Source organism: Equus asinus, chromosome 19 (genome assembly GCF_041296235.1).
Source record: "Equus asinus isolate D_3611 breed Donkey chromosome 19, EquAss-T2T_v2, whole genome shotgun sequence".
NCBI lineage: Eukaryota > Metazoa > Chordata > Mammalia > Perissodactyla > Equidae > Equus > Equus asinus.
Genome location: NC_091808.1, coordinates 21,406,337 through 21,433,995, shown reverse-complemented (window position 1 = coordinate 21,433,995; position 27,659 = coordinate 21,406,337). Strand labels below are relative to the sequence as shown.

General features: G+C 47.9%; 1 long non-coding RNA gene across 10 annotated transcripts in view; it reads left to right on the top strand.

The window, feature by feature from the left end:
* The window catches only part of LOC123278507 (uncharacterized), an 88,250-nt gene extending 60,821 nt beyond the window's left edge, over window positions 1–27,429 (top strand). The window contains exons 7-8 of one of the 10 annotated variants that reach the window (XR_011495572.1): window positions 18,159–18,559; window positions 21,422–27,429. This is a non-coding gene — a long non-coding RNA (uncharacterized lncRNA). Of the gene's footprint in view, window positions 1–23; window positions 403–18,158; window positions 18,560–21,421 lie in introns of those variants that run through there. The other 9 variants (XR_011495565.1, XR_011495569.1, XR_011495570.1 and 6 more) reach the window with 9 other exon arrangements.
* Window positions 27,430–27,659: the final 230 nt, after the last annotated feature.

Sequence of the window (27,659 nt, the reverse complement as noted above, 5' to 3'; positions counted from 1 at the left end):
CTTTCTTATTCTTGTCTCTTTAGTCAGCAGCAAATGTCAGTGCTCTGGTTGAAGCCGCTGCTTGAATCCATGTTTTTCCACATCGTGTTTTCTTCCATGGCCAGTGAAAAGAAAAACCTCTTTTGGTGCAGGCCCAAGACCACCATAATCATCATTGATTTTTCCTCTCTGCCTCAGGTCTCTAAATAAAATTCCTCTCCTTTCACTGACAAATGGTGTATTTTGTGTGTTTTTGTTTCCCTAGAGAATGGCTTGTGGCAACCTGGAGTACTCCTGCCTCTTTTCACGTAATAGGATGAGTGGGATATGATGGGTAGAGAGAGAACCAAGCGAGTCAGGAGGAAATACGTAATTTTTTCCTTTGTTCCTGTTCTAGAGATTTGGTAATGAAATGTATGATTGGGTTTTGGTTTGGGATAGGTTGAGATGCTTTCTGGGTATGAAAAGTGCTTACTTGGTTTGAGAGACCTTCTAAACCGGCTGGGCCGGGGGCCCGACAACCAGGAAACCTATAACCAGATCTCCCTCAGCTTACACCTGTAGCTTCATTTGTTGGTAATTCGTAATGAAGATGCCCACTTCTCTAGAAACAAGCCCAGATCCTGTCAGCATGAAGCTCAGGAATTGTAAACACAAAGAAGGGCAAAAACATAGCATAGCCCTAGAATGGTAGGTGTGCGTTTGGAACTTTTTAAAGGACATCCTCAAGCTTCTCCCAATAGTGTGCTCTAGATACAATGTAGTCTGGAGCTCTTGGGGTCAAATCATTTTGACAGCTGTGTGGAATCCCTTGTGTAATTGAACCTGAACCTTGTGTAATTCACATAAAGGTACCAGGTCATCTCCTACCCCCAACCATCGCCATTAAACCGCAAAAGTTCTGCTAAGCCACCTGCCTTTCCTCAGGCATCATAAATGCAGTCTTCAAAAATCACACGCCAGCAAGGCCAAGGCAAATCCTTAAGGTTAAGGTCTCAAACCTCAATCTTCCTGTCTTCTTTGGAACATGAAAGATGCAGAAACTCAAGAAGAGGCAAGAACTGGCTTTTTATCATTCAACCAACTTAGGTAGACCCCAGGGTTTTGTCGTATTTCCTAGATGTTGATGAGCTGCTTGTTCCCAGAGAAGCATGAGTCTCTTTGATGGCCGCTTTTGTGCTTGGGTAGTCATATTTGGTCCTCGTGTGGGGGTGGGGAGAGATGGTAGATTGAAGACGTTATGGCAGGCCCAGGAGCAGAGGCATCTTGCAATAATATGTTATAGTTATATTGTTAGATGTAAGTTTATCTTGTGGTGGTATGTTGTAGTCATATATTACACTATATCTTGTGATGGTGTGTTGTAGTAATGTGTTGTGCATACACTGGTGTAGCCTTGGGGAGGAGGCAAAAGCAAAGGAGGTCAGTAGCCTTGCGTGCTTCATTCTGGTGCTGGTCATCTGTCCCACACTCACCATTTTTGGCAGATTTACATAGAACTTGGCCCTTGTCACAAGTATGTGCCCTCTAAGAGCATATCATCTAGAGTCAAACTAACAGTGCAAGCAGACCTGCCTACCAGGTGTCCAAAGCTTGAAATTAAGAGCGGAGTACTTTGAATCTTAGCGTCTAAGGCATTCAATATTTATTGATGAAAGTCCTGTATGAAGTAAGAAATCACGACTCAGTTACACCTCACAGCAGCTTTTGTGAGTGATGTCAGGGGACAGGGCTATGTGACAGGGTCCCTGAAAGTAATGGCACATCTTAGTCTTTGCAGGCGAAAGCAGCCATAGTAAGTGACTGGCCGTGGCCGTGTTCCAATGAGACTACAAAAACGTCTAGAGCTGTGCTAACCATTATTTCATTTATCTCAATTGTTCCACTGAGTAACCATTATCACAATTTTACAATTGAAACAGGCTGCATGATTAACTTGAAAAACCACAGACAGATCGAGGTAATAGAGTGTATTTTCTTCAGTGTTCTTTCTACTCTCGGAGAGATTGTCCTGGCTCTGCCTGTGCCAGGACCCACCTTCTTTGGGTCTTGTCTAAGTGTCCGTCTTACTCTTCCTTTCCCAAAGAGGTTCACTACCCCTTTGTGGTAACTTGTCCCTTCTGTTCTATTCCTTTCACTCTTTCTGGATGTCTTTCTGCAGTGGGCCATCTTTCTACTTGTCTTGGTGGCAGTCTTGGACTTGCTGTAAAAGGGTCACTTTTTTGGGGTGTGTAGGGGCGTGGGGCTTGGGCACAAAATCTGCTAGTCCTAAACTAGATACTCCTCAGACAGTTAAGCCAGGACAGGAAGAAGACAGCTCACAGGCTACTCACAGAGTCAGGCCTCGTGTGACGCGACGTGGTCATAATGCTATGGCCACTCTTATTCTTATACCTCATAATAGCAGGTGCTGAGACTGGCCCAGAATTAAAGCTCATAAACTTATGAATTTGAGTGCAATCCTTCTTTCCCTTTGACAGCTTACTCTCTAAAGTCTTTCTCCATCATTTCTGCTTCTCAAATTTTTGTAGTTGTCCATTACTATGGGCTTTCAGTACATTCTCCACTTACCTCAGATTATTTCACTCCCATAATGTATGTACAGCTGGTGGCGTAGGGGCCAGCTGTAGCCAACAAATATATTTTCTTCGACATGCTATGTGGGCCTACATGGGGTGGACCAAAAACATTTGAACTAGTTGCTACCATTGAAGTCAGAAGCTTTCACATAAAATCTAGACTTTTGACTTCTTCATTGCTCTTAAAAATTCGTCTAGCAACACTGGATCCCAACCGATTAGAGTTCAGAAATATCTTTTAGATGGGGCATGCACAGTTTAATTTGTCATTGTCTCCACAGATCTGTGCTTGTTTTACTTATATTACTGGCCCAGACCCTGAAGACATTAACTCTGTAACCTCTGTTCTAACCTTTGGAATTTACCACCCGTTGGCTCCACTTCTCTCTTCATACATTTGTCAGAGTCCAGAGGTCAGTTTGATGTTCTAAGCAGGGGAGCCAAGGATAAGAATCTGAGACTGTGTAGAGGGCAACCTTCTTCTCTTTGGATTCTGATTCAGATCCTTGAGACGACACATTATTAGAGCCACTTCATTCCTAGCCTCAGAATCCTTCCTCTCTCCTGAAGCATAGTTTGAAATCCATGAGGCAAAAGGATAAGAAAAACGATTGTCTGTCTAGAGGTGACTTGGGTTCCATATTGGGAATGAGAGACTCATAACAAATCTTAACCCTCCCACCCCTGGCACTCAGTATTGTATTTTGGTGGGGATAACACTGTGGTCTCTAAAATACATTCCCCTTCTAAATACCTGGAGGAGCAAGATAATTGTGTTAGGCAGAGAATTGCCCCATAAGTGTTTTTCCAGTGTCATGAATTGCTGACCGGCGGGGACCCTGTCTGGCTTCTGTGTCTTTGGTGTTGGACAATAGTAATGGCAATGATGATGATAATGTTGTGACAGGATAATTCACTGAATTATTAGCTTGTGTGTATCCTCTGAGCATTTCCTCTCTCTTGTTTGAAGCAGAGAGCCACATGTCCATACTGGGCTTCCTAGCTTTGGGTGGAGGACGAAACAGAAGCTCTTTGAAGATAACTTCCTTCCTGAGTTTTTGATATCCAGAAACCTAAGCTCAAGAGGGTATTATGTTTTGGAGGTGATTGAATTTTACTCGCTCTCTGAGAGAGTCTGAGATAAGGATGTGAGTACAGGTTTTATATTGGGAAGTAGATTCTAGGAAGCAGGGTGAGGGGATCAGGTGTGTGGGCAGGGGAGGGAGAAAATGCTGTGTTCCTGAGCTGATTCCTATCGTGAGCAACTGGAGTTCAACCCACTGGAGAGCCTCTGAGGAACTATGTGGAATATCCTTCAGAATTTTCCCTCCAGATGCTGGGAGGCCAGGACATTTCCCCATTGATTTCCATCCTCTGCTAGTTGAAATTTCCCTTGGGAATGTTAACCCCCCCCCGCACCCCCCCCCCAAGGGCTGCCTTGCACCCTTGGGAGGTGGAAATGCTCACTCTCTGTCACTGTCTTCTCTGCCCTTTAGGGCCTCAGCCAAAAATGAGACAGGAAGCACGTCATTTTTAACATTTAACATTTCACACTGTATGTATCTGTGTGTGTGTGCGTGCACGCGTGTGTGTCTGCATAACATTCTATTATTTGGATTTACATAATCTATTTAACCAACATCCTATGTTTAGTAGTTTTCTGATTATTTGCTCTTTTATTCAAAAATGTATATAAAGATCTACATATTTGTTCAGCATTGTTTGTATTTTTTATATTTTCTTAGAATACGGCTATAGAAGTGAAATTATAGGGTCAAAGACTATAGATCCCTAAGACTCGGAATGTATTGTTTTCCAGAGAGGTTTTACTGACTATAGTCCCCTCAGCAGTGGGAGAGAGCATTTAGGGTGAACTTTGGCAATGACCTGAGAGTAGGTGACTAAGAGAGATCTATTGTTTGGAGAACTTTTAGCATGGTGGAGGCCTCTAACTATTTAGGATAGGTTAGGGGACTCTTCTACTTGTATAGAAAAGGGATGGAACATTCATTCTGGATTCCCTTCTTCCCTGCTCTGAAAATACTTCTTCCTAGTATCAGCTGAAAGGAGCACATGGCTACCATATGTGTGTGTGTGCACATGAAAGGCATCAAGCAGATTCTTAGAAGAGTCTCCATTTGCGGACAGTTAATTGAGTTTTCAAAGGTTCTGAATTTACCACCACTTGTTCACCCATGTAATAAATGGGTTACCAGGTGCTCTGTATTCAAATTTCCATGATTGTGTGGGAAAGGATAAGCTGGATAAATGTTAGGATTCTTGGAATTTCAGTAAATATCACCAAATGCTTTGAAGAAAGTCTGACAAAGAAAAGGCGTAAGCTATTGATCAATAGAATTGGAAAGGACTTCATTTTCCTTTGTCTCTTCTGTTTCCCAAGAATTGAACCAGTAATTAAAGAAAGAGATAAAAGATGGAGATCAAGGAAGAGGAAAAACAAAGATCAAGGTAATCCAAATTTCAGTTCAGCCCCTGGATTAGTGAGCACGGACCACATTTCTTGATTAGAACTCAGGAGAAGGATGAATTGCAGCCACATCTATATTTCCAGTGGCTCCTCTGTCTTCCTTTTTGACCTCTTTGCCTCTCTTTTCTCATAGGCTTAGAGTACATTTGTGTCTGTTACCAACAAAAAAATGGGCCTGGGTGACCCTGGAACCAAGGAGAAGAGAACCTAAGAATTCTCAACCCCCAAATACACTGATTTCTCCATTTCCTCTGAGGTTTCCCACTAGATCTTTTGAAAGTTCTCAATAGGAAGATAGTTTGTTAGTGTTGCAGAAGAATTCGGTAAACCACCGATTTCCAATCCTTCTTGGCAGGCCATTCCTCCAGAACACCAGGGGGAGCTGTTGTGCTGCCTCGTCCTGGCACCAAAATTGTTCCAGGTGGGGCCTGGAGATAGACACATATATCCAAACCATCAAGACATGAGAGCTTTAGGACATACTAGTCACAGGGAGCAGAATGTTTGAAATTGGGAGGGTCCTAGAGCTTCCAGAACTGCGGTGGCCAGTGGCGCATGGGGGAAAATGTAGTTTCTGTCACACGTATGTTCTGTCACCTCTGCAAACTTCTCCCTCTGAGTACAACCATTCACTGTGCTTTGTTTCAGGATGAAATCTACAGATAAAACAGGTGAAAAGTGAAGCCCCCTAAAGTAATAAAGAGAGAGCATCTTGGAGGGGAAGAGATGCTAACAGAAACACCTCTGCCATAATATAGCTCATATTCCATGTCTCCCAATTCTTGGAATGTTTTATTCCATAATATTTTCCAAGGGCCCAGACCTGTGGTTGGAACAATAGATGCTCAGCAAATGCTTATTGAAGGAATGACTCCAGTTCCAGGGTTAGTCCTGCCCCTCTCTGATCACTTGGTCCCTCTGGGATTGTCTCCTTGTTTGCCAATGGGTGCTGGTGGGCAGGAGGAGAAAGTGAGGTTGTACTAGCTAATCACTGGGGTCCTCTCGATTGGGGATGTTCTATAGTTTCCATATTCAAGGGCCTGGTTAGTTAAGTGTCTTAAGCAGGGCTCTTCTTTATTGTTTCCTAGAATAAACCAACCCATATATGAAAGAGAAACAGTGCTATTCCTGAGTGCACATCAGAGTATGGGCATGTTGAATCAAAACAAAAGATCTCTTTTTAAGTTTTGGCTCAGTCCTCTGTTCATTTCCAGGTGCCCCTGGAACTCACACGCGCTGCAGGTAATGTGATTCTAATGTCTCTGTAGGTGAACAAATTTAATCTCTTTCTGCACGGCGGCCCCCAGTTTGGCTGGGCCAGTGCTCCTTCCTGTTTGCTTTCTGTTTCTCTGTAGGCTTCCTACTCCTATTGGCATCACTTAGCAATGCTCGTTCACCCTGGCAGTTCTTGCCAGTAGCAGCTGGTGTTCCGGTTTGCAGTTTTTCCAACACATCCAGAACCAGGCTCATTGTTTCCCAACAGAAACACCACCACCAGTTGGCTGGCACCCCCTTCTCGGGGTCTGGGTGCCATCTCCACAGGGCCCTCTGCCCGCAGAGCGGTAGGCCTTTCACACGGCTGCATTTCAGCTCTGTGGGTGTCTTCCTCCAAGCTTTTAAGTTTTAATAATTCTAATACTCTCTTTTGTTCCCCTAGACTAAGAGAGTTAGCTGATTCCTCTAATTGCTACTCTTTGATATTTTAATTTTCCCTTTGGCCTTTTCTGTCTTAGTGCTGAGTTAATAATTCTTTATATTAAATTCTCCATGTTAAAATGACTGGTGTGGTTTCTGTCTCCCAAGACTAGATCTTGACTGATACAGACCTAGAACAAGGGAGCCAGAGGTCATGACCTCCCAGGCATGCTAAGCTTTACGCTTGTGTGCAGGTGAAGTGGGTTCAATCGGCCAAAGGTAGTCCTGCAAAGGGGAGTCGCCTGGGGCCCTGGGGTGGAAAAACACACCAAGGTTGGAGGAGCACGCAAAGACCCCAAAAGTGGATCCCAGGGGATCTGTACAGAGTCCTGGTGGTTTCTGCTACATGGACATAGAAAATGCCAGGTTACAACACCCCAAGGCTCGGGGGCCAGCTGGTGATTCAGGCAATTGGTGCTCTGTGAGCTCAGGGAAGGGAAACACCAGTCAAGTCAAGGAGAATCCGAAAGTTCCCTAGAGAGGTAGACAGAGAGAGGCGAACAGCACTTTCCAGGCTGGAACACTGGTGACAAGAATGGTCGAGGCACATTGAGGGGCACAGATTTGGCTCCAGGGAGGCCTCGTACACCAGGCCAAGGAAATTGCTTGGGGCTTTGCTTCCGTATGTTGGTATCATATCACAACGTCATCCTTAAAAGTCACATATAAATGACTCACCTGCTGTGTACACCACCCACTAGGTGCCAGGAACAAATTAGGGTTGAAACAAAAAGATGTGCTTGCTCAAGGAAGGGATCGGTCTTCCCTGGACTAGCTTTAGATGAGCCTGGGATGGCACCTTGGCTGCTGGCTCCTCTTGGAAGACATCTGACTTGGTTTATTTTTTAGATAAATTTGCAATTGATGATGGGATGTCAGACAGTAGGAGGTGTTTGGATGTATGATCTGTAGAAATGGCCCCTTCAGATTTGCACTCCATGTCTTCTTGGTTCCCTAAGCTAAACATGAGCAGTTGGGCACACCTTGTCTGAACTACTCCTTATCTCTCCTAGATCCAGGCATGGACAGGATACATGATCTCCACACACAGATTTTCCAGGATGGTCCCAAGAGCGAATAAGTTGGTTTGGGAAGTGTGGTCACAGTGGCCTTGCGCCATACTGTCAAAAGGCACGGGTCCTCCTCTCAGGAAGCCTGTGCTTTAGTGACTGAAGCTGCTTTGTTTTATGACTTGGTGCTTTCACAGCCAATGCACGTGGCCACCACAGAGGTACAAACACATGAGCGATCCTGACATCTTTCCTTGATCCCATGGGAAGAGGATGGGTATGAAAAAGGGCAAATGAAGGGGGTGTGGTGGTGAGGGGGCAGCTTGGAGAAATGGAGAGTTTTCAGCTCCCCACGAGTGGTAAGTGGGTCCAGCGGGCATGCTCCCTTGGGAAGAAGGAAGCTTGGAGAACCAGCCTTCATTCTGTCACTGTCACCTTCTTCAGCTCCTCTTGGTCTCATGTCTGGTGGGAGGGAGAGTGCGCTGCAGAACCACTTGGGAGAAGTGGAGCATCCTTACTCTCAGTTCCAAACCCTGCTCGGCGCAGACGGGGTTCCGGACCAAGATCCGCATTTGTCCTTGACTGGGTAACTGTGAACTGAGCAACCACAAAGTCGGTGGGGGCAAGTGGAGGAAGAGAAGTTCCAAAGAGACGACAGAAGAACTTGCAGGGGTGAGGCAGGAGAAAAGATGAGCAGAGGAGAAAAGATAGCCTTGCAGAGGTGAGAGGCACAGGGGTGGGGAGACTGGAGGAAGGAGGGAGGAGGAAAGGCAGGAGACAGCACGCCAGGACCTTTGTTCTCTGCCTCTTGGGGTGCAGGAGGCTGGGGTGAGCCAGACAAAGGCTCGGCTCCCTTTGTCTTTGCTGGCACTGGAGGGTCTCCTCAACCCCAAGGCTCTCGGGTCCTGGGTGGGCAGGGAAGGAGGCTGCGGGAGGGAGGGGCTGGGAGCTCTACCTCGGAGGCCTGGTTTGCCTCTTGGGCCCAGGAGTCACTGCAGCCTCGGGGGAGAGGGGTCCTGGGCCTCTCCCACCGCGGAGCGCTACCTGCCAGCCCTGCTTGTTGTGCAAGCAGGCGGATCTCTCCTTTCCACCGTGCTGACTTGCAAGCCTGTTGTCTGCCTAAATTTTTTCTTCCCCTCCTAGCTCCCCCCTCTTCTAATTCTCAGAACTCACTCCCATTGGATTCCAGGAAATGGCTGGTGCAACTTTGTAACCAAATCCCCTGAATCCTTTTGTATACCGTGTCCGCTCCTCTGCCCCTCTGCAGTGCCCTTCACGGCTAGGTCCGGTTACAGAGAACAACTGTCCAGGCCAGGCTGGCCCTGAGACTCTCCAGGGATCCCGCAGCTTCCGGGGGCCCTTCCCCCTCACTACTGGCCCGCCAGCCCTCCTGAGGGAGCGGGACTGTGGAGGCAAATGCCCTGAAGCCCCAGACCTTGCCTCACACCCACCTCCCGAGTGAGTGTGCAGGGGGAGGAGGGTCCATCTTGACATGACCCTAAGGTGTGGCTCCCCGCGGGGCTCCCCAGCCTGGCCTCTGTCCTCCCTCCCTGACTCTTCTCTAGGGGTTGTGGGCTCTGGGACAGATGGTCAGAGGACATGCTTCCATCATCCTCAGAGAAATCTCTGGTGTCTAACCCGGCTGAGGGCTGCAGTTTCCTTTTCTGCACCTTCCTCATCTAGATCCTTCCTCTTCTCTGTGGGAATACTTTTGACCACGTCTTATTCTACGAGAGATGGGGATGGACTCACTCAGGGTTAGCAAGCTTTTTCTGTAAAGGAACAGACAGTAAATATTTTAGTCTTTGCAGGGCCACATCCATAGATGACATCTTCCTTTCTTTTTCCACCTTGCCATGCCCCCCGCCCCCCACAACTATTTAAAAATGTTAGGAAAAAAAATCCTTGTTCAAAGGCTGTACAAAGACAGGCCGCAGCCAGATTTGGTCATAGTTGGTTGACCCTTGGACTAGACGATCTCTCTTACCTGCTGAAAATGTCTTAAAAATTTGTTCTGGGCCTAGACAGACCGAGCTGTGCTGACCTCTAACTCCTGTGTGCGTCATCCTGGGAGTGTTGGCAAAGGGTGCCAGAATCCAATAAGTTTGGGAAACAGAGCCCTTCCCATACGACTTCACAGAGCCTTTACTGTGTCAAGGGGAGCTGACTCTCTCCCAGACTGCAGGAGTTTGCAGTGTGTTTGTCTGTAGAGCTGGCTTTAAGAAGAATCGCTTGTGTTCTGCGAAATACCCTTGGAGAAGCATTTTCTAGATGAATCTTCTCCTAACTTTGCCTTTGACTTCGAAGAATCTAATTTTCATATGGAGTTTGGACCCTGTCCCCAGCAGCACTTAGCACGGTCGCTAGGAGGACACACCTATTCACTGAGCAGCCTCCTCCCGCGGGGCGGAAGGGGCAGCAGGCTCTCCAGGCGAAAGAGGTCTGGACCTTGTGTGTGGAGGCAGGGAGGTGCCCAAGAGCCTGGATGGGGCAGCATGTGGGGAGTGTTGCCCCAGGCCCCAGGTGATTTGAATCAGGGTGTTTTCTATTCCCCAGCCAGCAGAGTTGGAGAAGTCATTCATTATCCCACATGGAACACTGAGAGGTCCCCTCCAAGCCCAGCACCCCCATGCGGGCACATGCAGTCCGATCAGAGTCAGGTGACAACCCCAATGGCCAACTTGCTGTGAGGGGAAGTGCCTGTTCCAGTCTGGGAGGCCTGGCTCCGGTCTTAGCTCCACTAAGTACCAGCTGGGCAGTGTAGCGGTGTGTAGTGGGGGTATCTCTGCCTCTCAGGTCAGCTTTTCTCAGCTGCAGCACTAGAGAATGCTCCTTGAGCCAGCGTCATGACTTTTTGGTGACAGTCAAATGAGAGAGAGCATGTGTCTGGCAGGACACCTGCAGAAGAGACGGGATGATCACTGAGCACCCTTGGGTGGAGACTTACAGCCCCTCAGAAGCTGGCCCAGGCCAGGCCTGTGGCCACTGTCTGTCTCTCCTCTGCAGGAACTGCAGGGCAGAGTTAGAACCACGTTCTCTGAGCTCCCTTCCAGATTTCACGGAGGAGGGACACGGGAGCCGCGTTAGAGAGAGACAGGAGAATATGGTTTGATGAGGAACAAGGAGCCCTTGGCCCTGTGGCTGTCATCTGGAAGCAGGAATAGGGATGGCTGTAGGGTGTCTGGCTGCAGGGCTGTCACTCCTCAGGGGAGCGTGTGCAGTTTTACTAGACCTTGGTGTGAGTGCCAGACATCTTGCTAGCAATTCAGAGGGCAGGAATTAGGCCCCTTGCCAGGGTGCCCCTCTGTGATGTGGGTCGAGGTTGGGACCAGGGCAGCAGCTGGCTCTGGGTACAGTCTGGGTGACTAATTGTGACTGGGGCAGCATCTGTCAGCTCGATGGGGCAGATGACTGTAGACAAGGTTCTATACTGAGAAGGCACTAAACGGGGGCAGAGAGCCCCAGGAAAGGCGGTGACTTGGGATGTTAAAAAATGGCTCAACCACCTTCATCATCAGAATGAATATTCGGCTCAAGTCTTAAGTCCAGGGAGGATGGCAAAGAGAAGGAAACAGAGAGGTGGACAGTAGGGGGAAGCTGGCAACGAGTGAAGTCTTCAGACAGGCACTTGGGGGTTTGGGCATGAGTGGACGAATGGTGCGGGAGCTGGGGTTAAAAATGGAGGTCACATCTCTTTAATACAATTCCAGGTTAAGGAGAGAACAGAGCCAGCCCCAGGGGAACGGGAGGTGAAGCTGGGCATTCCTTCCCTTTTCAGAGACCTGGGAACTCTAGAGCAGGAAGGGGTTTGCTTAAACACGGCTCAGTCCAGTCTCCTCACACCCCAGACAGCTCCTTAATAACACCTCAGCGTCTACACTGCTCTCAGTTGCGGGGAGGGAGAGGGTCATCCCTCCCGCTGCTAGGGGCTTTCTTGGGTGTAGGGTCTCCTGTGGTTTTTGTTGCCTAGGGAACCAAAATGAGGGAGATGAATGAGGGAAATGGATCTGAGGATGTGGTAGGTTTCCACAAGGGCCTGTGGCAGTGGTTCTCAAAGAGTGGTCCTCGGACCAGCAGCATCAACATCACCTGGAAACTTGTTACACATGCAAGTTCTCGGTCCCTCCCTGGACTACTGAGTCAGGAACTTGGGGGTGGGGCCTGACCCCCTGTGTTTTCACGGGCCCTCCAGGTGACTCTGCTCTTGCATAGAGATGGAGAGCCACTGGCCTAGGGTACGCAGTGGGGCAAGGAGGGAGACCCAGAGGCCCCGCCTTGACTGGAAACCACTTGAGACCCACAGCAGAGCCACCAAGGAGGCTCTTGAGAGAACTCTCTCTGTTCTTCCCTGCCCTCCCCATCAGCTACAGTGTTCCTTAGGTCTCCTTTCCCCTGGGCACATCCCATAGTCACTCTTCTGGGCCCACAGCCTTATCTGCCGGTCCCAGATAAACAGTGAATTGGCCTAATCAGTCCGACTGGACGGGCTGGCTCCAGGAAGGTCTGCTCGTGGTGCCACTGCCAGAAATGGAGCAGCTCACGCGGCTGACCCCCTCCCCCCACGCCGTGAGGCCCCCTTGCCACCACCATCTCTCCTCCAGACATTGCCAGTCTTTGGTTGGACTCTCCCTCCTTCCCAATCAGCCCCCAGCAGTTTTATTCCCAAGAGAGATAAGAGGTGACTATCTAGGGCTTCTGTGACAATTACAGTGGCAAGAGCCTCTGTGTCAAGGTCAGGCTGCCTTCTGGGTGGCTGCTGGGGGAGGAGAAAGAGGAATTGGACTGAAGCTCTCAGCCTGTCACAAACAAAACAACGTGTCTTTGTCTCTCTCAACAGTGTTGCAAGATAACTGACACTTTGAATCACTGCGAACGCTCTACCTTTATTGAGGAATTGGACCATCTTTGAAGCCACTGCTTTGCTTATTGTGATAATACATGGTTAAATAAATCGATAGGGCAGGCTTTCCCCACATTGCCAAGAGGTGGAAACAGGATCAGAGGCATTTGTGGACTTTCCTCAGGCACTGAGTAAGTCCTTGGCTGGAACAGGGACCAAAAGCCCCTTTGCTGGTATTGTGGCAGGAACCAGGACTAATGCCCATTAAGGCCTCATCTGCGAGGGAGGTCGGCTGATGGACCAGATGTGCCTCCCAGATGTTCCTCCTAGGCTCAGCCTGTGTGGCATGAGGGCCTAACCAAGGGGATTTTTAATCCCGGGGAAAATGGTTGTCATCCAGGGCTGGCTCAAAAACTGGCAAAGTCTGCTGTGAGTGAAACCAAGAAGTAGGGCCAAAAAACAAAGAGAGGTTTCCATGAGATCCTGGGCAGCGGCCGTGGGGCAAGGTGGGGCTGCGGCCCGGAGTGAGGGCGGGCAGGGCCTGTCCACTCATGTGGAGGCTGCCAGCATGCTGGTCTGGGGCGTCCTTGCTGTGCTGCTGCTGACTGCAGTTTCTTCTCCTCTCTGGGTCTGTTTTCTCCTCCATCGGCCTCCCTGCTCCAGAACTGGGAGGGAGATAGATCCAAGTACGTGAGGAGAATATCTGGCCAACAGTCAAATTCATGGCGGAGGCCATGACTGTTACTGAGGGAGGTGAGTTTAGGAGGTGGCTGTCGGGATGTCTGGAGGGCCCAGAGGAAACCCTGGAGCCCTGGGTGTGTTTAAACGTGTCTATCATTCTAGGCTCAGAGGAGTCTGCTCCTGCAGAACCTCAGTGGAGCGGAGGGGTTTTCTGCGGTTGAGGCGGGGAGGGCCCTGTAGCCCCATGCCCTTCTGCCTCTCCATCACCTCTCTCAGTGGTTTCTAAGGCAAGATGCAGGATCCTGGGGCTTCCATGGAACACAGTTTAGAAATCCCTGGGGAAGCCTAATTAATTCCACAAGTTATCAGGCAAACTGGGGAGCCTGTGCCTCATATGGGCTCTTGGGTGGCTCCAACTGCTCCCTCAGGAGTCTGGCCAAGAGCAGGGGGTTGGGAGGCCTGTTCATTTGCCAAGCCAGGCCTGCTGCTCCACAGCCCAGGGGTCGGCCCTGCTGCTAGAAGGACGGAGGTGGGAGCTCCTACCAGGGCAGGTGCCACCAGTGACTGAGGAATCCATTTCCCTTGGGGGCCAGAGGGGTGAAGGGTTGACAGTGCAAAGAAGCAGGAGCTAAGCCAAGAAGAGCAGCCACTTCTCTGGATCCTCTGACTTTCCCCATGTGGGTCCCAATAAGCCAGACTTTGAAGCAGTACCCCACCACCGCTCTGCAGAGTGCCAGACCCTTTGGATCTTTACTCTAGGAGCCCCCCTCACTTTTTTTCCTTCCTTCCTTAGAGCAAGTTTGGCAAACATTGCAGCCTGTAAGCCCTGTGGGAGACTCACGATGCCCAAGAGCATAGCCAGGGTCCGGAGAAGGCTTGCATGAAAGAAACCAGTTCTTTGCATAGCCGTGTCTCACTTTTCTTCGAGCAGCACCTGATGATTATCCCCGGGGCTTGGATTTTACGTCAAATTCTCCTTATGCTGAAGTCAAGTCTGTTCATTCATAGCATCCTCCATCACTGGGGCTCTTTGCTGTTTGTTGGGTCTCTCCCTTAATAGGGTTTGATCTCCACAAGAGCAGGGACTTTGTTTAACTGAGAACAGTGCTTGCACCCAGTGGACAGTCAATATTTGTTGAACAGAAGCATCAGTGAGTGGCCTGGGTGCCAGAGAAGGCAGCAGTCTGGACCACATCTTTACCTGTGCCGCCCCCCCGCTAGGAACGCCTCCCCTGTCCTCTGCTCCCCTATTCCACGCCTATCGCTTCTCTCCAGTCTCTGACTCACCCCGTCTAAGGAGTCTTCTTGGCTACCCACCACCTGCCACCGTCCATCCTGGGCCACACTCCCTTGGACACCTGTTCCTACTTCATCAGACCTTGCTTACTTGGCTTTCTTCTCTGGGTAAATTAAGGAGAGCAGGTTCAATTCAGGGAGCAGCCTGAAGGCTGAGCTGTGATGACCGATTGGACCCGTCTGGGATGGATGCTGAAGATAGAGACAATCACAGGCCCTGAGCTCAGGGGCCCCCTGTCCAGTGGGGGTCATCTCCCACTGGGTCCCCAGAGCCAACTGTTCAATTTTCAGGGTTTTTTCAAGCCAGTTGCCAAACATGGCCCTTTGCTAAATCAGGGTTGAACTGCAACTGTAGGCTTGCTACAGATACAAGGGTTTGGCAACAATCCAGAAAAGCATTCTCTGGGAATCAATTGGCTATACAGAATTGACAATAAAGAGTTTTATATATTTTATTATTATTTGTTAATTATGTGCTTTGTATCAGCAAAATTTATTTTAAGTATGCTTTCGTCTTCTGGTGAACTGACTGTGGAACATTTGCCAGCTCCCGCTGGGCAGCACCCTGCAGTGGGCCCGGTCTGTGTCCAAGTGCTTCAAGGGAGGAAAGTCAGGAGCTGTGCGATCAAGGGGAAGAGATTTGCTTGGCCCTGTGGGGTCGGAAAACTCTCCCCAGAGTTGGTGAGCTGAGTCTCAAAGCTGGAAATGACCTTAGAGGACGGTCTCCGGGAGGCTCACAGACTTGCTCGCTGTCACAGACTCTGCCACGGCAGTGTGAGTTCTAGCACCCCGTTCCCTGGCACATGCCACACTAACGTGCCAGCCTCGTCCTGCTCTCGTGGATCCGGATACCCTGTTCTCTTTCCTGGTGCTCACAGGCTGAGCAGACGTTCTCAGCCTGTCTCCAGGCCTTTCCCAGGCAGGGGGGAGGGAGGTAGGAGGGGAAGGGCAGGCCAAGCCCACGTGGGCCTCACGGGGGCAGGGGGCATTCTGAGGTAACATCTGCCGCAGCTGGGCTCCTGGCCGTCCAGACACCCTTCAGTCACGCTCTGACAGATGCAGTCAAATAAATCAGTTCACAGCAGGAAAGGGCTTGGAGAGTTCCAAGTCTAGTGAAATCAGATCTGCTCCGTGGGGACAGAGAGAAGCCATGTCTGCGAGAGCCAGGAGGGGCAGGCCCCAGGCCAGACTGGGTGCTGGGGCTCCGAAGGGAGCCCAAGAGGCCGCTCCCCAGTGGGGGTCTTCCTGCACCTTCCCCTGGGGCCCCTCTCATCCTCTCCTTCCTTAACCAGACTTCAGAACAGTCCATGCGGATGGGTGCCCTCGATGAGAGCATGCAGCTGTCCTGCGCTTGCCCCGGTTCCTGACCTGCCCCTCTCCCCATCAGCGTGGCAGCCACTGAAGGGCTGCCGGGGCTGCGCCACTGGGTCATGCGTGCATGGGGTGGGCAGGCCTGGGCATGGCTCACCTGCTGACTGGCTGCAGGAATTTGAAGCCCGCTGTTTTCCAGTCACCAGAGTCAGGCATTAAGAAGACTCGCTGTGTTCGAAGCTGTTCTTGCGCATGCTATGTGTTCCCAGCAGACATCCAGACAGGCAGCGGCTTCTTTTCACGGCACAGGGTCACAAATTTTCCCTTTTCAGGAACTTTCCTTCTGGGCCATCATATTTCCTTTTCTTCTGGGCCATGAAGTACAAGGGCTCTTCATAAGCTCCTTTAGTGACATGCCCGACTATCTCTAGTCCGGGTCTGCATACCTTGAGGGCTGAGGGGGGTAAGGCTCTTTCTGTTGTCTAACTCAAATCTCTTTAACCATGACTTTAACACCTTCCTTTTTATTATGGACTAAAGGAAGCTTGAGCCTAAGGTAGCTTGCTCCTGCTCAGGCAAGTTTTATTTCTCAGATTCAGAGGAAAACCTGAGCCTTATTTCTACTCAGCTTGGGGACTGCCAGTTGTGTTGGTTGGGGAGTGAGAGAAGGGGAGAGATGAGTCATGCAGGCTCCTGGGGCATCTAAGATGGGGTAGCTGAGCCTTGAATCCGGAAGGCCGGGCTCCTGGTCCAGGAGTCCTGGAGTCCAGGGGATGGCTAGAGCAGGACTGGAGAGCCAGGTTGGGAACACTCATGCCAGGGCAGAACCAGCTCGCTGGCCGTCCTCTCATTGATGTATGGAATCCAGGCCACGGCTTTCTAGCCAGGAGCCGTATGAAGCAAACCTGTCTTATTACTCACACCCCAGCCAGCCTTCTGGTGGCTGATCGCCGCCAGAGAGAGGCCCGAAGCCAGCAGGTGAATGGTGCCCCCGACGGAGGCTTACCTCACCCGGCTGGCATCAGGGCTGACTCAGAGGACAGGGTCTCGTATCACTGCTGCCTCCCGTGCTCCCCTTGGCAGTTACCTCTCTGAGGATAGACCAGGCCAAGCTCTGCCGCGCTTATGTAACGGGCCCGGACTGCGCCTGGTGTGCCTGCGCTGGCAAAGTCCAAAAATAAAAGCTATTGACCAATAAAGATTTGAAATGCAATTTGGAGGGTGGAAAATGGGCAGGTCTGATGGCAGCAGGTATTGCTAATGCCAGCGAGGGGCAAGAACTATGCAGAGGCCCTCTAAGGCCTTTCCTTCTCCATCCAGCCTTCCCCACGTGACAGCTCCCTCTCATCTCTTCCCGTAAGTAACAATAAATCCACCGCCTGATGGGCGTATATTCCTATGTGGTTTAAATAACGTCCCACAGACAGCTGTGCTGAGGACCATCTGAGAGCATGGGAGGGGGCTGAGTGGGGATGGTCCTTGCCATTTTATACACTAGGGAGAGACACAGAGATTCAGTGATGGGCCCCGCTGGTCAGAGGCAGAGCTGATTCTGGAACCAGATATTCTGACTCCTAGTCTGGAACTCCCTCCTGTGTGGCAGCCCCCCTGCCCCTACCCCTCTGTCTTGTGTCCCATGCCTCATCAGGCACCCAGTGCTTGGGTTAATGCCTGGTGGACCTGATAACCAACCCATGACAAGGCTTTATTAGATAGAGGCAACGTGGGTGATCAGAAAGGACATACTTCTGAGTGGGTCGCATGGTGGCTTTTAATGTAGAATTCCCAGATTTACCAAATAAAAATATACATGCTCAGTTCAGTTTGCATTTCAGATAAACAATTTTTTTTTTAGTCAAAGTATATCCCAAATATTTCATAAGACATACCTTATACTAAAAATCTGAAATTCAAATTAAACTAGATGTTCTGTATTTTATCAGGCAACCATATTTTAATGGCCCTAAACCATGAGAACATCCTTTTCCTTACTGCTAAGGCTGGCTCTGTGTGAGAATATTACAGTTTGCTACCCAAGGAGGATGTCTTAGAAAAAGTCTGAGAGCTGATTTTCTGGGTAGATCTGAGTTAATTCTGTGGAATTAACTAGGGGGTTGGGGGGGGGGTGAGTTGAACTAAAAACCCTAGAGTCCATCCAGTTTACATAACCACTGCATTGTCAGCCATTATCTTTTACTGTCTCCCAGCTCTTGGAGGTTCTGTCCTGTTTTTGTTTCATTTTGTTATGTTTTCCACTCTTTTGTGCCTTTGTGTTTCAGTTTGTTTGATTTCCATTGACCTGTCTTCAAGTTCACCGATTCTTTGCTCAACTGTGTCAGATCAATGACTGAGTGACCCACTGGCTTTCAGCAGCAAGAACCAACTTTCCAGAAATGGATGAGGTGGTAGCTGTGAGAGACTGGCCATAAGGAAGAACTTTCTGTGGTGGAGGCTATGAAGTGCTGGAAGAGAAGATTGGGGGAACCTGACCTCCAAACACAGCTCATGTGGAGTCCTGTGGTGAGAGGGGCTAGGCTCCAGGTGGCTTAAGTCTTTTCTAGCCCAAACATTTCACCTACTGTGGTTTAGAAGTGAAAGGAGAAGTTTTCCTGCTGTTTTTTCTAAGGTGCCAAAGCAAATCCCACATGGAAACTGGGCAAAGCCTTGAGCCCAATAAAAGGTAAGTGGGAAGTAAAAAACATTAGAAAGAAAGTCAAGGTGAGATTTCCACCCCTAGGAACGAATCAGATAGAAGAAATGGCTCAGTCTGCTGGCCTGAGGGTTCTAAGCATGTGGCTCCATTGTGATTACAGAGATGACACATCCCCTGGGTCAGGGAGCCTTGCCAAGTGAGAAGATGCCAGATGGGTCCTGGAGATAGATGTCCATATTCTAAAGGCCACAAACACCTGGAACCATAGCACATATGCTTTGCCCACATTTATTGAGTGCCTATCTTTATTGAGGTATTGGTAGTAACTCTGGGGACTATAATGTTAAATAGGACTCAGTCCTCACTTGATGGATCCTTTAGCCAAGAAATACCTGGAAGGCTTCCCCTAGATCTTTGTATTAATAGTTTTTTGTTGCTGTTATTGTCATTCAAGTTTCAGCTTAAATGTCAACTACTATGACAGGCCATTCCTAAAAGTCTAACCTAATGTACCCTCTCCATCATTTCACATAGTCTTATTGCAATCATGAAGACCTAGCATTTTCTTGGGGGCTGGCCCTGTGGCCGAGTGGTTAAAGTTCTGCACACTCTGCTTCAGTAGCTTGGGTTTGTGGGTTTGGATCCCAGGTGTGGACCTACTCCACTCATCAGCCATGCTGTGGAGGCATCCCACATACAAAGCAGAGGAAGATTGGCAATGGACAATGGATTGGCTCACGGCAAATCTTCCTCAAAAAAAAAGACCTAGTATTTTCTTGTTTATTATTGGTTTATTTGCTCATTGACTGGCTATCTTTCCCTTCTAGAACGTAAGCTCCTCCTGTTCTTGCTGTATTTCCCTTTTCTGGCAAATAATAGATATTTGATAAAGTTTATTTAATGAATGAAGAAAAAGAAAATTCTTTGGTCATAGCTTTGCTGCTCTACAGTGTACTAATATTTGACCTAAAGAAAATTCCAGAACTCCTTTTAACTCCTTTTAATTCTGCTGTATTTTTGTCCAACTTCTTATTTAACAATCCAACAGGTGTTATGCAAAAACAGAAGGCAAAATAGTATCAGCCTGCGAGCCTTCAATTCTGCCTGTCTTTGTAATTCTTGCTTTACAGTGACTGATCCAGCGGGGCTTAATGGATGCATTTCTGACTGATTGATTAATTGAGGTTTAAGCTCAGGGAGGCTCTGACACAGTTGGGACATTCCTTTGTGCATCGCTATTCCTCTCTCTCCTCCAGTTGTTCTGAATACCACTCCTGTGTGGTAGATGCACGTTTAGTTCCTAGAAACCTTAAAGAACAAAGAACACAAATTAACAAACTAAATATACACAGCAATATCTTTATCTGATTGAAAAAGCTACACTTCATATTTAAACAAATCAATTTATGGCAATGCTTTGTGAAGCGTATCTCTTGCAGGAAATAACAATGATTTTAGACACTCAAACAAATAATAAAATCCAGCAATGGTTGTCAGTTCTGTGAAGTCTCTCTCTGAGTGCCTGGCTGAGCTGCCGGAGGAAGCAGAGTCCTTTGCAGCTTTAAGGTCAAAGGTCCTGTGTCTACAGGTGCTAGGGTCACAACAGAATTTGACCTCAGATCTTTCCAAGCCAAACAGACCTGACTTTTTGTCCAAAAGTGACAGGATGAAGGAGTGGGGTGGAGGAAGTGGGAGAGAGGGACTGAGAAAGAGAGAGAGATGGACAGACAGACTTAGAGGTAATTGATTAATTCATTCAGTTATTTATTCTACCACGTTTATCAACCTCTTACAAGGGCCGGACACATTGCTACGCCTTGTAGGGCCTGGCAAGACGAATCCAATAAGGCCGCTGACCTTGCATGGTGGTGCTTAACAGAGAAAGGACACAGGTGTTGGAGTTGGTTTGCATGGAGATAATGGGTTTGGACTGACATAGATTGGTTTTGAGAGGCCAGGAGGATATTGAGTAGGAGCCATCCAGCCATCGGTTTACAAACTATAAATAAGACTTTTCTTCTGGACTCTAGATTTACAAATCCAATTGCTAGCTGATGTTTCCTCTGGGACATTTTAAATTCAATGCATCCGAAGCTGAATTTCACCCCTACACGTCCTTCTCCTCCATTGTTCCATCCTTTCTGCATGGCACCACCATTGGCCCAAGCTGAAAGCCTGGGAGGCTCCTTGACTCCTCCCTCATTCTCCAAAAAGTCTCTTGAATCTTTATCTTCCTTCTCTCGGTTTTCAGTGCCTGTTTAGACTTCCATCACTTCCATCTGGCCTCCCACAATAGCCCTTCCTCTCACTGGTCTACCTACCCTCACTCTGGCCCCTTCTTCTATTCTCTCCCTGTCGCACAGCAGCCAGAGTGACCTTTCAAAACACCAGTCTCATCGTATCAGTGTCCCCAATGCCCTGGTCACCATGCTTCAGTGGCTTCCTCTTGCTCTCAGGAAGATGACCAAATTTCTAACACAGCTTCCAAGGCACATCAGATCTGACCCCTCTGGCCTCGTCTTCTGTCTCCTCTATTTTCTTTGTTTCAACCATATGGACCTTGTCTAGCCACATACTCGCCTCTCTCCTTCTTCTGTAGGGCTTTTGCACACGCTGTCTGTAATAGGCAGAATAATGATTACCAAAGACATCCCTATCTTAGTCCCCAGAAGCTGTGAATATGTTACATTACATGGCAAAAAGGAAGTGAGCTTGTAGATGGATTTAAGGTTGTTAACAAGCTGACCTTAACATAGGGAGATCATCCTGGATTATCTGGGGGGGTGGGGGGGGGGCTCAATATAATCATAGGGGTCTTTAAAGGTGGAAGAGGGAGCCTGAAGAGAAGGTTGGAGTGATGTGCTATGAGGACTCAATGCATCATTACAGGCTTTGAAGATGGAAGGCAGCCACAAGCCAGAGAACGGAGGCAGCTTTGGGAAGCTAGAAGAGGCAAGGAGCCTTCAGAAAAGAATGCAGCCCTGCCAACACTTTGATTTAAGCCCAATGAAACCCGTTTCACTCGTCTAACCTACAGAAGTGTGTGATAATAACTGTGTGTTGTCTTAAGCCACCAAGTTTGGGGTGAGTTGTTACAGCTGCCGTAGGAAACCAATACACACGCTGTCCCTTTGCTTGGAATATGCTTCTCTCCCTTGGTTGCCTGCTTAATGCTTCCAATCTCAGCCCAAGTGCCATTTCCCCAAGATTCCCCTGACTAGGTTCTAGCCCCCTTTTTAATAGACACTCACAGCTTTGTCTTCCTCACTTTTTAAATAATTTCGCAGCATATTGTGCTGGTTAAAAGCCCAGATGGACCTTGGAGCCCAATGGCCTGGGTTTGAATCTTGCCTCCACCCCTGTTATCTGTGTGACCTTGTGGGAGTTGCTTATCTTCTACATGAATACCTCTGTTATCTCACTGATAAAATAGGAATCATAATAATATCTCTCATAGGACTGCTGTAAGAACTAAGTGAGTTCGTGAAGCACTTAGAGCAGTGTCTGCCTGAGAGTAAGACACTCCAGGAACAGGCTCTTGGTGGTAATCTCTCCCTGCCAGATTGTACCCTCTTTATGGACAGGGACTGAGGTCACTTCTGCTTGTCATTTTATCTGGCACCTCCCTAAGGTTTGGCACGCATGAAAGTCTGTCTTCTGAACCAATATAGTAGGGAAGCTATATACATATATATATGTAGAAAGAATGAATAAGCGAGTGAAAGAATGAATTCAGAATTGGAGCTTAGCAGAGGATGAGTCTGAACACACATATCAGAAATGACTCTTTTCCCAAATTGGTTACCCTAAAGGCTGGATTTCCCAACCTTAGCACAACGGACATTTTGGGCAGGATAATTCTTTCGTGTGGGGGTTGCCCTGTACATTGTAGCATCTCTAGTCTCAGCCCCCTACATGCTAACAGCACCCTCCTCCACATCCCTTGAGATAACCAAAAACGGATCAGACACTGCCACACTTCCCCTGGGCAGAAAAAACAGCCCCTAGCTGAGAACTGCTGCTCTAAGGGGGCAACTTTCACAGCAAACAAAGATGCCAGCGTGGGCGAGCTTGCGGGGGCAATGCTGTCCTTGGCCATCTCGACCTGGCAGGACTCCCAGGGGTACCTGCTGCACAGAAGCCCCAGCCGCTTATCTGCCTTGGCTCAGCTGAGTTCAAGGTCTCTGAATGTGAGAGGAGGTGGGGCTGCTCTTCTGAAAGCCACAATATAATCGCTTTCTGAAAGCAGGAAGGGTTTATCTCAAGGCAGATAGTTCTTGAACCTTTTAGAAGACAGATTTGCATGCTAATCTAAATGCCAGAGAGATTTGAATAAATAGAGCAAAATTTTGGATAAACAGCTGACCTTCACCTTTGGCTTCCTTCATTGTCTGCTTGATAAGAAAAGGAGTTCATTTGTCTTTTTCCCCCACCCTATAAAGTGGTTCTCTTTAGATGCTGCTTATTCTTAGAAAAGAGTTACTCGGGTAAATCCTGGCAAGTGAACGTGTGAATTCTCGGTGTTGAGGGTTGAGATGTGCGACTGAAGGAGGTGGTGAATCTCCTCTCCAGAGAGTCTTATAAAAGGTCTGGAGTGTTGTCCTGGTGGATTGTTCTCGGAGGTGCAGACAGACAGGCAGAACAAATTCCAAGCCTCCCTCAGGCTGGGGATCCTCTGCTTGTGAAGGGCTGTGAGGTTCCGCAGGACAGGCAATGGCCAGCTGTTGGGACCGAGGGCCCTCATTCCTCTCCATACTGCTCCTTGCTCCATGACCTCCTTACTCAATAGAAAAGAAACCTGTGTTCAGAGCACGTAAGTGGGAAGTGAGGTGATTCTGACCTCTCCTCTATAAGGGGTCCTGAGTGGGGGCCAAACCAAGAGCAAAGTCAAAGGTATCTGAAAGAATCTCAGGAAAAACCAGTTTCTCCACTTTCTAAGGTGGCTGGAAGGATGGGGAGATAAGCTTCTAGGTACCTGGGAAGAAAGAAAGCCCACGGAGAGGATCGTGTCTATTTTTAAAGTGGAGGTGGAGCTCAGTGAGCACTGCAGGTCCTGTGCCCCCTAAAGAGCCCACACGACCTGTCACTGTCCTCAGGGACCGGTCCCGTGGACTGCATTGATTACTGTCCCAAGGATGGAAGTCAGCAATACAGGAACTAATCTCATCCCCAAACACACATCTGTGTTGTACATGTACTTTGACGTGACAAACCCCAGTTAGGGTTTGTTGATGCAGTGTCTTTGTCCTTGCAAATTGGTGCATTGTTGGGGGGAGGGCTCATGTGCAAGCCATAGGACTGGTGCCAGGAAGAAAATGAAGTGAAAGAGCTAGGACCAGAGAGAGGGGGATGCTGGTAGGAGGGTGAATGTGATTTCAGAAGGTAGGACTGGGGAGACAAAGATGGTTACAAGGCCATGGGGTGTTTTGCGCAGAGAAGCTGGAATGTGGCCAGGCTGATCGACCTAGGTAAAACAGAACTTAGAGATCACAGAATCCAATGGGCCCATTTTACAGATGAGGAGAGGAGGCCAAGCAGGGAGGTGATTTGCTCAAGGTCAAACATCCGAGTGGGTATGGAGATGGCAGTCACGGGGGCCCACTGTTTGATCATAGCCTTTACCTACTGCATCTCCAGCTTTGCTGATGTTCCACCCACTTAATGATCTCGGAATAAGATATCTATACAAGATAGATAGGGAGTAAATGACAATAACTTTAGCGTTTACTTTTTTGGGACAGTCATTTATCAACAGAAATTGCCAAGAAACTATAGGATTCTTTGCAATCAATAACTTACACATTATTTTCTCAGGTAGTTTTTTTTTTTTTTTTAATAAAAGGGAACCATTTGTTTTAAAAAATAGAGATGTATTGGGGCCAGCCCAGTGGCACAGTGGTTAAGTTCTCACATTCTGCTTCGGTGGCTCGGGGTTTGCGGGTTCGGATCCCGGGTACAGATATGGCACTGCTTGGCAAGCCATGCTGTGGCAGGCGTCCCACATATAAAGTAGAGGAAGATGGGCATGGATGTTAGCTCAGGTCTAGTCTTCCTCAGCAAAAAGAGGATTGGTGGCAGATGTTAGCTCAGGGCTAATCTTCCTCAAAAAAAAAAAAAAAATCTCCCTAGATGATTCTCATATGCAGCCAGGGATGAGAACCTGTAGATCTAGTTTCAGATCTAAACCTTCTAGATCTAGCTTCTAGACTACCCGCCAGGGGGACATTTCTGCTTCCTAGCGTTCTAGCACTGGGCTACCTACAATGACATGGGAAACTTCCAAGACAGAGCAGAATCAGCTAGTCTGTCTCTGCTCCAGGCTTGTGATCTTTGGGACTGCATCTCCTATTGACACAACTCAAAGGAAGCAGTGTGGTAAGCAGAGTTCTAAGATAGCTCCCATGATCACTGCCCCTTTGTGTGGATGCCCTATATAATCTCCTCTCTTAGAGTGTGAGTGAGACCTGGGAGTTGCTTCTAGCCAATAAAATATAGCAGGTGTAATTAAGGGCCTATTCCGTTGATTTTTGAGTTGACCAAAAGGAAGATTATCCTAGGTGGGCATGACGTAATCAGGCAAAATTCTTTAATAGAGGCAGTGGGCCCTACCTGAAGTGAGAGATGCTCCTTGCTGGTTTGACAAAGTTCCCTAGTCAAGCTTCTGGATGAGAACACAGCCCGGCCACTACCTTGCTTGCAGCTTGGTGAGACCCTCAATGAGGAATCCAGCTAAGCCATGCCCGGGATCCTGACTCATAGAAACGGGGAGATAATAAACATGTGTTGTTTTAAGCCTCTTAGTTTGTGGTAATTGGTTATGCGGCAAGAGAAAACTGATACAGGTAGTTTGGCAAAATGGAGAACAAACTTTGTAGTTAGATACACTTGGGCTCAACTCCCAGCTATGCTACTACCCGTGTCACTTCTGATGAATTCAGTTTTCCCATGTGTAGAGCAGAAAAAAGTAATTCCTGCCTTGCACAGGTAGGAAGGGGATTGTGAGGTATTCAGACTTTTGCATATATTATTGATATGCTCAATGTAGGACATTCTCAATAGCTGGAAGCTCTCAGTCTTATGTTGAGCGTAGTTATTAGTGTAAAATGAATAAGACCAGTGGTCTTCCTGAAGGTGTTTCTGACCTGAAAGTTTTCACTTTGCCTATCGTCTTTCCGAAGAGAAGAAACAGCTCCTCTTTACTTCCTTAGGAGTGGGACAACCTCATGCAAAGGAAGCTCTCCTGAGAAGGAGTATTGCTACCATCCACCAGCTAGTATTCTATTTGTTGGCAGCTCTTATTGGGTTGGGGGTTGGGCGAGGCTTTCTGATGTCCCATTTGAGTCTCTTCTGCTTATAGTGGAAACTCATTCATTCGTGTTTGTTTTCTATTATAAATAGAAAGTTGTTATCTCTTTCAGATTCCAAACTGACAGAGGTTTGGAGTTTTAGCCATTAGAATAATAACTGTCAAGCAATTTATAGCGCACAAGCTCCTTTCCATGAGCATCATTTCACTTAATCCTCACCACAGTGCTGTGAGGGAGGCATTATTTTCTTAACTTTATAAGTGAAGGAATGAAAGCTCAGAGAGTGTAAATGACTTACCCAAAGTTCCAAAGCTCAGGAGGAGGAGAAAGGAAAATTGCTTTCCAGGCCGTAACTCCAGTGTGCTGTGTTTTCCACTGCACAACGCTGCCTGGCTTTCCAATTTTATGAACTAATTTCCTTCCTTTCCTCTCCGAGATACCAGCCCATTTGGTTCCACGCCTCTGAGGGGCTTAACACCAGCATTACTCCTATGTCTTTCAAACTCAAGAGCTAGTTAAAACTATTACCAGCCCGTTAAACCAGCCACCTGGTCACCATGTTGCTCGCATCGCCTCTCACTTCAGATCGTGGGCATGTGTGAGCCATGAGCACAAGCCTTTGCTGTTCTTCAATTACCCAGGTTTGTTACTGATCAATCATACTCCTGATTTTTCTTAGTTGTGAGTGTGTGTGTCTGTGTATGTGTGTGTGTCTGAAATGAGCATGCATACTGCAATTGTTTCCCTCAAGAGAAAGCCAAGTTTTCTGAAGAAATAAATAAATGCACAAAAACACAGAAAGAAAATTTACTAATTTGCTATCAAGCAACTTAAGAAATTGAATAAAAATAAACAGTGTGGGCTCTGAGGTTACAAGACAATCCACAGAGGACTAAGTAACGGATAAATACACCCGCTGACTAAAACACGGCACCCTCTCTTAGTGCTCTGTCTTTGTTAAAGACATTTTATGTCTTCATGGTACAGCATATCCGTTTAATTTCCATTTCTTTCCCTTGTTTGCTAGAACTTTTCAGGATTTCTCTCCCCCGCTGCTTTAATGGGACAGGCTGGACAATCGTTTTGCTTTGCTGCTGGTAATGAGCATGCGAAAAGGCGAGTTTTCCGTGTCTGCTCGCTGCAAGAATGGTCAATGGGATCTTACAAGTGGGGATGCTAACTTGGGAGCGCAGCCGCCCAGGCAGGCCTGGGAAGTTGGAACATTTGAGTGCTTTAGCTAATGTCTACCAAACTTGGTTGGAAGGGCTAAGTGGGTCTTCCTCAAGTCTTTTTCTCAACATGTGAGATTTGAAAGCTCTGTCCACCCTCCGGGAAAGAAGCTTCCTTCCTCCCAGTGCTGGCTCCAGGAGAGCTCCAGGAGGAGATTTAAAACTTCGCCCTCGATAGGCGTGAAGTTTCTGTTAAGCAAGAGGAATAAGTTCTAGAGATCTGCTGGATAACATTGTACCTATAGTTGATATGCTGCATTATACACTTAAAAATTTGTGAAGAGGGTGGATTTCATGTGAAGTGCTCTTACCACAATAAAATAAAACAAAAATAAAATATAATACAAATAAAATAAACTTTGGCCTCAGCATCTGTTCTCTCTTCTATGATTTCAGTGCAAAATCCTCAACTTTTCTCTAGTAATTTCACCTCCTTTCTCTATTTCTCATGAAAACTAAACACTTTTTCTGATTAGCCCTGACAGAGGAACTCGCAATTCATGCCCACTGGAACTCAAGACCTCATGAATGAGGAAAGCATAGATCGTAAAAAGATCCATGCACTGTATATTCAAATGCTGTATTAAGGGG